Source organism: Chelonia mydas, unplaced genomic scaffold (assembly GCF_015237465.2).
Source record: "Chelonia mydas isolate rCheMyd1 unplaced genomic scaffold, rCheMyd1.pri.v2 scaffold_92_arrow_ctg1, whole genome shotgun sequence".
Taxonomy (NCBI): domain Eukaryota; kingdom Metazoa; phylum Chordata; order Testudines; family Cheloniidae; genus Chelonia; species Chelonia mydas.
In genome coordinates, this window is record NW_025111291.1 from 33,587 (window position 1) to 39,881 (window position 6,295).

Here is a 6,295-nt window from a genome sequence, read left to right on the forward strand (position 1 = left end):
CCACACAAGACAAAGCCCGTAGGATTCCTCATGAACTATTTATTTCTCCTCCCCTGGCTCCCTGCAGCCACCTTGGAGCTTTCCCTCGTCTCTCCCAGGCTGGGCTCACTTGATTGCAGGAGCTCAGCGGAGGGTCCAGCTTTGCTCTTTCGCTTCCATTCTTCACGTCTTTGGGTGGCTGCATTTGCGACTGAGCAGCCTGATGGAAACACTGAGTCCTCTGTCTCGGCAGGCAGGCCCAGCCGCCAAAGCCAAAGACTCCCTGAGAACAGGGGGAGGTTCACCTGAACTCTCAGGAATGGAGGCTGGGCCCATAGGGTAGGGTTACCATATTTGAACTTTCAAAAAAGAGGACACTCCGAGGGTGGGGGGGTGAGTGGTAGCCCTGCCCCCTATCTACTCCCTCCCACTTCCTGCCCCCTGACTGCCCCCCACAGAACCGCCAACCCATCCAACCCCCCCTGCTCCTTGTCCCCTGATCGCCCCCTCCCAGGACCCTGCCCTCTATCTAAGCCTTCCTTCTTCCTGTCTCCAACTGCCCCCTCCTTAGACCCCTCCACCCTAACTGCCCCCCTAGAACTCCACCCCCACCTCTCCCCTGACTGCCCCACCCCCTATCCGCACCCCCGCCCCCTGACAGACCCCCAGCTCTCCCACACCCATCCAACCACTCCCTGTCCCCTGACTGCCCCCGCAGAACCCCCAACCCATCTAATCCCCCCTGCTCCCTGCCCCTGACTCCCTCCCGAACCTCCGCCCCATCCAACCCCCGCTCCCTGTCCCTTGATTCCCCCGACCCCTCTTCATATGCCCACCCCCTGACAGGCTCCCCCCAGAACCCCTCATCCATCCAACCCCTCCTGCTCCCTGTCCCCTGACTGCCCCTTGGGACCCCATGCCCCTTCTCCAGCCCCCCGGCCACAGACACAGTGCCGCGCTCCCCCGCAGAGCAAGCAGCTCCCCGCCCCCAGCCCCCAGAGTGCTGCATTGGGAGGGAAATCCCGGCCCTTTGGAGAGTTTTACAAATTCCTCCCAGAGGGCGATTTAAAACCCAAAAAGCCGGACATGTCCGGGAAACTCCAGACGCATGGTAACCCGACCACAGGGACTCCAGGATCTGCAGCTGCTGCCACCTCTATTGTGATTCCCCCGACTCATCACCAACCAGCTCTTCCCCATTCTGCCAGCCGGCCCCACGGTCTGACCGTGCAGGAGAACAGAAACCCTTTGGGACAGCAGGAGAGTCTCCTCAATGCCGCACTCTTCACATGGCTTCCCGCGCTCACCGTGAAACACGACTACCCTGCCCCCAGCAGTCTCTCAAGGAGCTGCCGGCGCAGTCACTGGGCACCCACTCGTAATGGTCTCAGGCAGTGGCATTGCAGAGGGAGCTGAGCAGACCATCCCTTCTGTGACTTCCTGAACTGCTGCCAGGACGGATTCTCTTCTGCGCTAGGGAGAGTCCCCTAAGAAAAGCAGCTGTGGTGGGGGAGGGGGCAAGACAAGCTCTCCCCCTGAGCCCTTGACTAGCAGGCAAGCAGGACTCTGGGAGCCAAGGGATCCGTGTGTCTTGCTGGGAGAGCAGAGCTGGAGAGCAGAAAAGGGCACTGGAGGAATGTAGAAAAGTCAGTGTCATGGCCAGGTCATGGGCGGACAGACCTAGTGGTCAGAGGCAGAGTCCACACTCACGAGACAGGAGTCGAGAGTCAGCTGGGTCAGGGCACTGGAAGAGCAGAAGCAAAAGACCAAATTGTGTTCAGCACCTCAAGTCAGATGAGTCACCCCGAGTCCGGATGCCAGGAAATCAAGCCTGGGGAGTGGGAGCAGGAACAGCCAACACACGGTCCAGAGCCGGGGAGCAGCTCGGGTGTTCAGACAGCTTGTTCTTCCTGCTGCTGGTTTAAGGAGGTCCCGGGGGCGGATTAGCTGCTCTGGGACTCTGCCAATAGGAGCCTCAAACTGGGTCTGGACTTCGTCAGTCCTAGCTAAGCAGTTTTTCCTAGGCTTCCAGGTGGCGTGCTGGAGGGTGGCTACTCCCAGGAACCCTGCAGACCCGGGTTAATGACCCAGGGGTCATGACAGTGAGTGATCTCTCCCCGCTCAAACCTCCTGCACAAAACAGTCTCTAGGGTCCCGGGCGCATCCTCTGAGAAGAAAAAAACACAGTCATGAGGACAAATAGGCTATGGAACAGGAGCCCCCTCTTTGTTGCAACACCCCAAGTGCCCAGAAGAGTGGACGGTTCTTACCTCCAGGAGATGCCTGGGATCTTCCATCTAAGCCTCAATGGGACCCCTGTTGCTTGGTCTGACAGGATGAGATCATCTGTCCCCACTGCTCCCTGCGCTGGGCTGGCTGCAGCACACATTTGTGTAAGAGGCTGGGCCAGAGAGATGTTACAGTCAGGGTCCAGGCAGCCCAGAAGGAGAACAGAGGGTCTGAAACCAGAAGACGAAGCAATCAAATCAGCGGATTCGACAGAGAAGTTTTCTACCCTACAGGGACATCAAAGAAGGTCGGTTAGGAAAGCTGAGATGTTAGTCTGGAAACCGCTAAGGCAAAGATTGTGACTTGTTAAGATTCAGTTTAAGTCACTACAAAGTGTGTTGTGTTTTGTTTGTCTGTTTGAAATGTGTCTCTTTCTCTTGCTTAGTATCACTTAAATCTCTTCTTTGTTACTATGCTTCCCAAATCACCTCAGTGTTGTGTGTTCCAGTGAAGTGTGAGTCTCCAGCCTACCCAACAGGCTGTGCTGTGCCCTGTCTCTCTGAAGGTAGCGAATAATTTCTGAGCGGTGCTGGGCCCAGAGTCCAAGGGCAGTTCACCAGACATCTCGTGGGAAGCCCAAAGAGACCAAAGGAGCAGGAGAGATTCCGGCCCCACTGACCCGTGGGAACTTCCCACAGAAGAGCCGACACAGGGCTCTAGACACAGCCACTTCGGGTGTGTACCAGAGTTCACTCACAGCTAAATGCTGGCCAGGCCTCGTGTCACCGCTTTCTCGCAGTATGAGCAACCCCGCTGAGACTCACTCTTGCAGTTTCTTGGCTGGGAACTCAGCCCTCCAACCAGGTGACTGGCCTTTACTCCACTCCTTCCTGGGTCGTGCTCCTTGCAAACAAAGTCCAAAAATGTCTTGAACAGAAACAAGCCCTACCACCCTCGTGGGGAGTTTTGCCTCAGCCTGATTTCGGTTCGGGCTGCCTTTCTTGGGTTTCTATGGTCTTCTATGTCCCCTTCCTTAGGGACGGTGAGAGAAGCCAGTCCTACCCTGGACTCCAGGGTTTGGCCCAAGGCCATCTACTGAACAGCTCACTCTGCTTCTGGACTTTTGCTGCTGTTTCCCCTTGTTTCCTCTCAGGTGGGGCTCACTTAATCATCAATTTGGCCTAGCCCCAGGCTAGGCAGCAATAGGCCAGGCCACCCTCTTAGATACCCTCCTCCTTCAAATCTGGTCCAGCCCGGCTGACAGGTTTGCTGAGGGGATGGTGAAACCCCATTGCTGATCAGAAGGAGGTCAGAGTCTGTTCTCTAGGAGCTGAAGGTCCGTTTGTCCTGCTGCGGGAAGTGGAGCTGGAGGGCAGAGATGTTAGGTGAAAGAGACTGCATGATGGAGTTGGGGACGGAGGGATGGGAGCCTCCTCCCAGAAACCCTCCCAGGAGAAAAGATTTGAGGAGGAGTTCTCTGGGGACCCTCTTGCTTGGAAAAAAAAACAAGGGTGGCACATTGATGGAGATGTCTCTGTCCCAGGGATGGGGGAAGCTCCCACCCAGGCTATGCAGCAGGGATCCCATTTCTCCCTCAAGAAACCCAGATGCCCAAAGAAGTCAATGGCTCTTACCTCCAAGAGGGAGCGGGGTCTTCCCTCTCAGCCTCTTTGAGAACTACCACTGTTTGGCTTCCTAGGACAAGGGACGGGTCCCCACTGCTCCCGGAGGTGGTTAAGCTTCTGACTGCACCCATCTGGGAGGCTGTCATACACCCCAGGGCCTAGAAGACACGGGGGGAGGAGGCTCCTCTTATGTCAGACTCTGAGAGCCCAGAGAAGGGCCAAAGGAAGAATAAAGGGCAAGAGATGAAGCTAGCCCTGAGCCTCTGTCCCATCCTCACCTCTTCAAATGTGGAGCTTCCTGAGCTTCAGTTGGGCAGACAGTCTGTAGCCCTGACCCAAAGGTCCTTCTGCGCCATATGGGGCAGGAAGATCTCTGCCTGGGAGCACGGGGAATGGGATGGGGGTGAGATCAAGGAAAGAGGGGAGGGGTATGGGTGTGAGGGAAAGAGCTCCTGCCCCAGATGAAGGAATTTGGGCGGCCGAGGGAAGGACACAGCTCCACAGAGAGGGGAGAGAGTTTCTGTGAATGCCAGGGGCCTCCATTTCCGCTTCCACTAGCCCCCCATTTACAGTGAGACAGAGCAGTACCTGCAGCAGGGAGCGGGACTTGCTGAACAGGGAGGGGAACCTTGAAGAGCATCAGACGAGCCACAGCCCTTGCAGCGCCTCGGGCATCTGGTGCAAGTGCCTGATGATGTGAAGCTGGCCCATGACCTTGGCTGTGACATCCTCGTGCTGCAGGGGAATGAGAACATGTCAGAGACTGAGACACTCCCCAGGAATCAGGGAGAATGAAGGGGACCTGGAATCAGCACCATCATTTCCACCCAGCAGCTGCTCATGTCTGAAAGGTAGATTCACCCTCCTGACCCCCAGGATGGAGGCTTGCTGTCCTCTCTAGTGACCTCCAGTGCCAAGCCCGCTCCTTGTCGGGTGAGCTCCTGCCACTTCCCCATCCGTGCCCCTGACAGCTGTTCCACCTCCAACCCACCTGGGGACACCGCTCAAGTTCGGAGAACCCTCTCCTCCACCCCTACCTCCATCCCCACCCAGGTAGGGCAGGGAGTGGGCTCTAGCAGGGTGGTGGGGGGCGGGAGGGATTCTGGCAGCAGTGAAGTGGGATGGGGAGAGCTTGAGACCTTTCCCCAAGTCACCCCAGTGACAAAAGCTGAAACCACAGGATGGCAGCCCTGGGGAACGGGGCAGGTCAGCAGCCCCTGCTGACTGAATCCTCCCAATCTCTCGAGAGCGGGTCCAGCCCTACCAGCAGCAAGACCAGCTTCCCACGCCCATGTGCCTCAGCCCTTCCTCCTCAGTCGCTGTCACCAGTCAGTCCTTGGCCTCCCAGGCTGCCAGGGATGGGAGCAACTCTCGATGGTGGCTCAGGTGACATGGACACTAGGCTATGGGGAAATGGGTGCAGCTCTGTGGGGCAGGAAAGGTTCCCAGAGGGCACGTAGGGGACTCTCCTGTCCTTCCCAGGAGTGATAGCAGAGCACCACATCCTAAGAAGAGAAGTCCATGAAGTCCAGAAGTCCCCACTAGGCTCCTTGCCACCAGGCCAGCGAATGGCGAGAGGATGGGAAGGAGGCCCTGGGCCCCACCCCAAGCTTCTGAGTCGATTGCAGCTGCTTACCGTGACCCCCATCAGTTGCTGGGCTTCCCCCAGGAGGGAGTAGACGAGCACCAGCCCAGCCTGGCTGACACGCAGCAGGGGGTCGTGGATGGCCAGCAATGCTGTCTGTAGGAAGGATCTTGTCTGCCCGACGGAGAAGAATTTTCCAAAGACTTAAAACCAAGAGGACGTGAGGCTCGAGCACATTGTCCAGAGCCAGCCTCCAAGTCCTGGAGGTACAATGGCGTCTCGTGCCCCAAAGAGTGGGGAAGAGAGCTGCTGTGGCCAAGGCACTTCATTCCCCAGGAGGCTTTCAGGTTCCCAGGGCTCAGGGAAGCCCCTTTATTAAAAGGTCGCAGATGCTGAGCGACCAAAGCCTCCAGTGGCTCTTTCGGGAAGGCAATTTATGGCAGGGGCCAGGATGGGCTGGAAATGGATCCAGCAGAAATGGATCCAGCAGAGAGATCTCCTGCACCATCACCATCATCAGCGGCTAGAGGAGTGTGCATGTGTTGTTACGGGGAGAGGGGTTGGAGCTGACAGACCAAAGGTCTCTTCCCAGAGCTAAGTGATTTCTCTAGTTGCTGGATATGGCCTCTGCATCTCCTTGGTTTCTTCAAGGGGAATCCAACCTGCAGCCTGACAAGAACAAGGAGACTCATGGCCCAGTCCCAGTGAGGGACCTTTAGCACCAGCGTGTCCCACTGGTGCTGGATGAGGAACTCTGAACTGGAACTAAGGAGCGGGCTCTTTTCCTGTCTCCAGGAGGCATCCACTGCAGGGAACCCAGCCAGCTAGACTCCCTGAGCTGTGTCATGCCCTGGCACAGTGCCCTTACCTCCCCCAC

General features: G+C 57.3%; 1 long non-coding RNA gene across 1 annotated transcript; it reads right to left on the minus strand.

Moving 5' to 3' along the window:
- Positions 1-980: 980 nt before the first annotated feature.
- On the minus strand, positions 981-5,643 carry LOC122463996. The gene is made up of 5 exons (XR_006287802.1): positions 5,470-5,643; positions 4,422-4,568; positions 3,033-3,573; positions 2,250-2,495; positions 981-2,146 (listed from the first exon to the last, which is right to left on the minus strand). It is a non-coding gene; the product is annotated as an uncharacterized LOC122463996 (long non-coding RNA).
- Between the last annotated feature and the right edge of the window lie 652 nt (positions 5,644-6,295).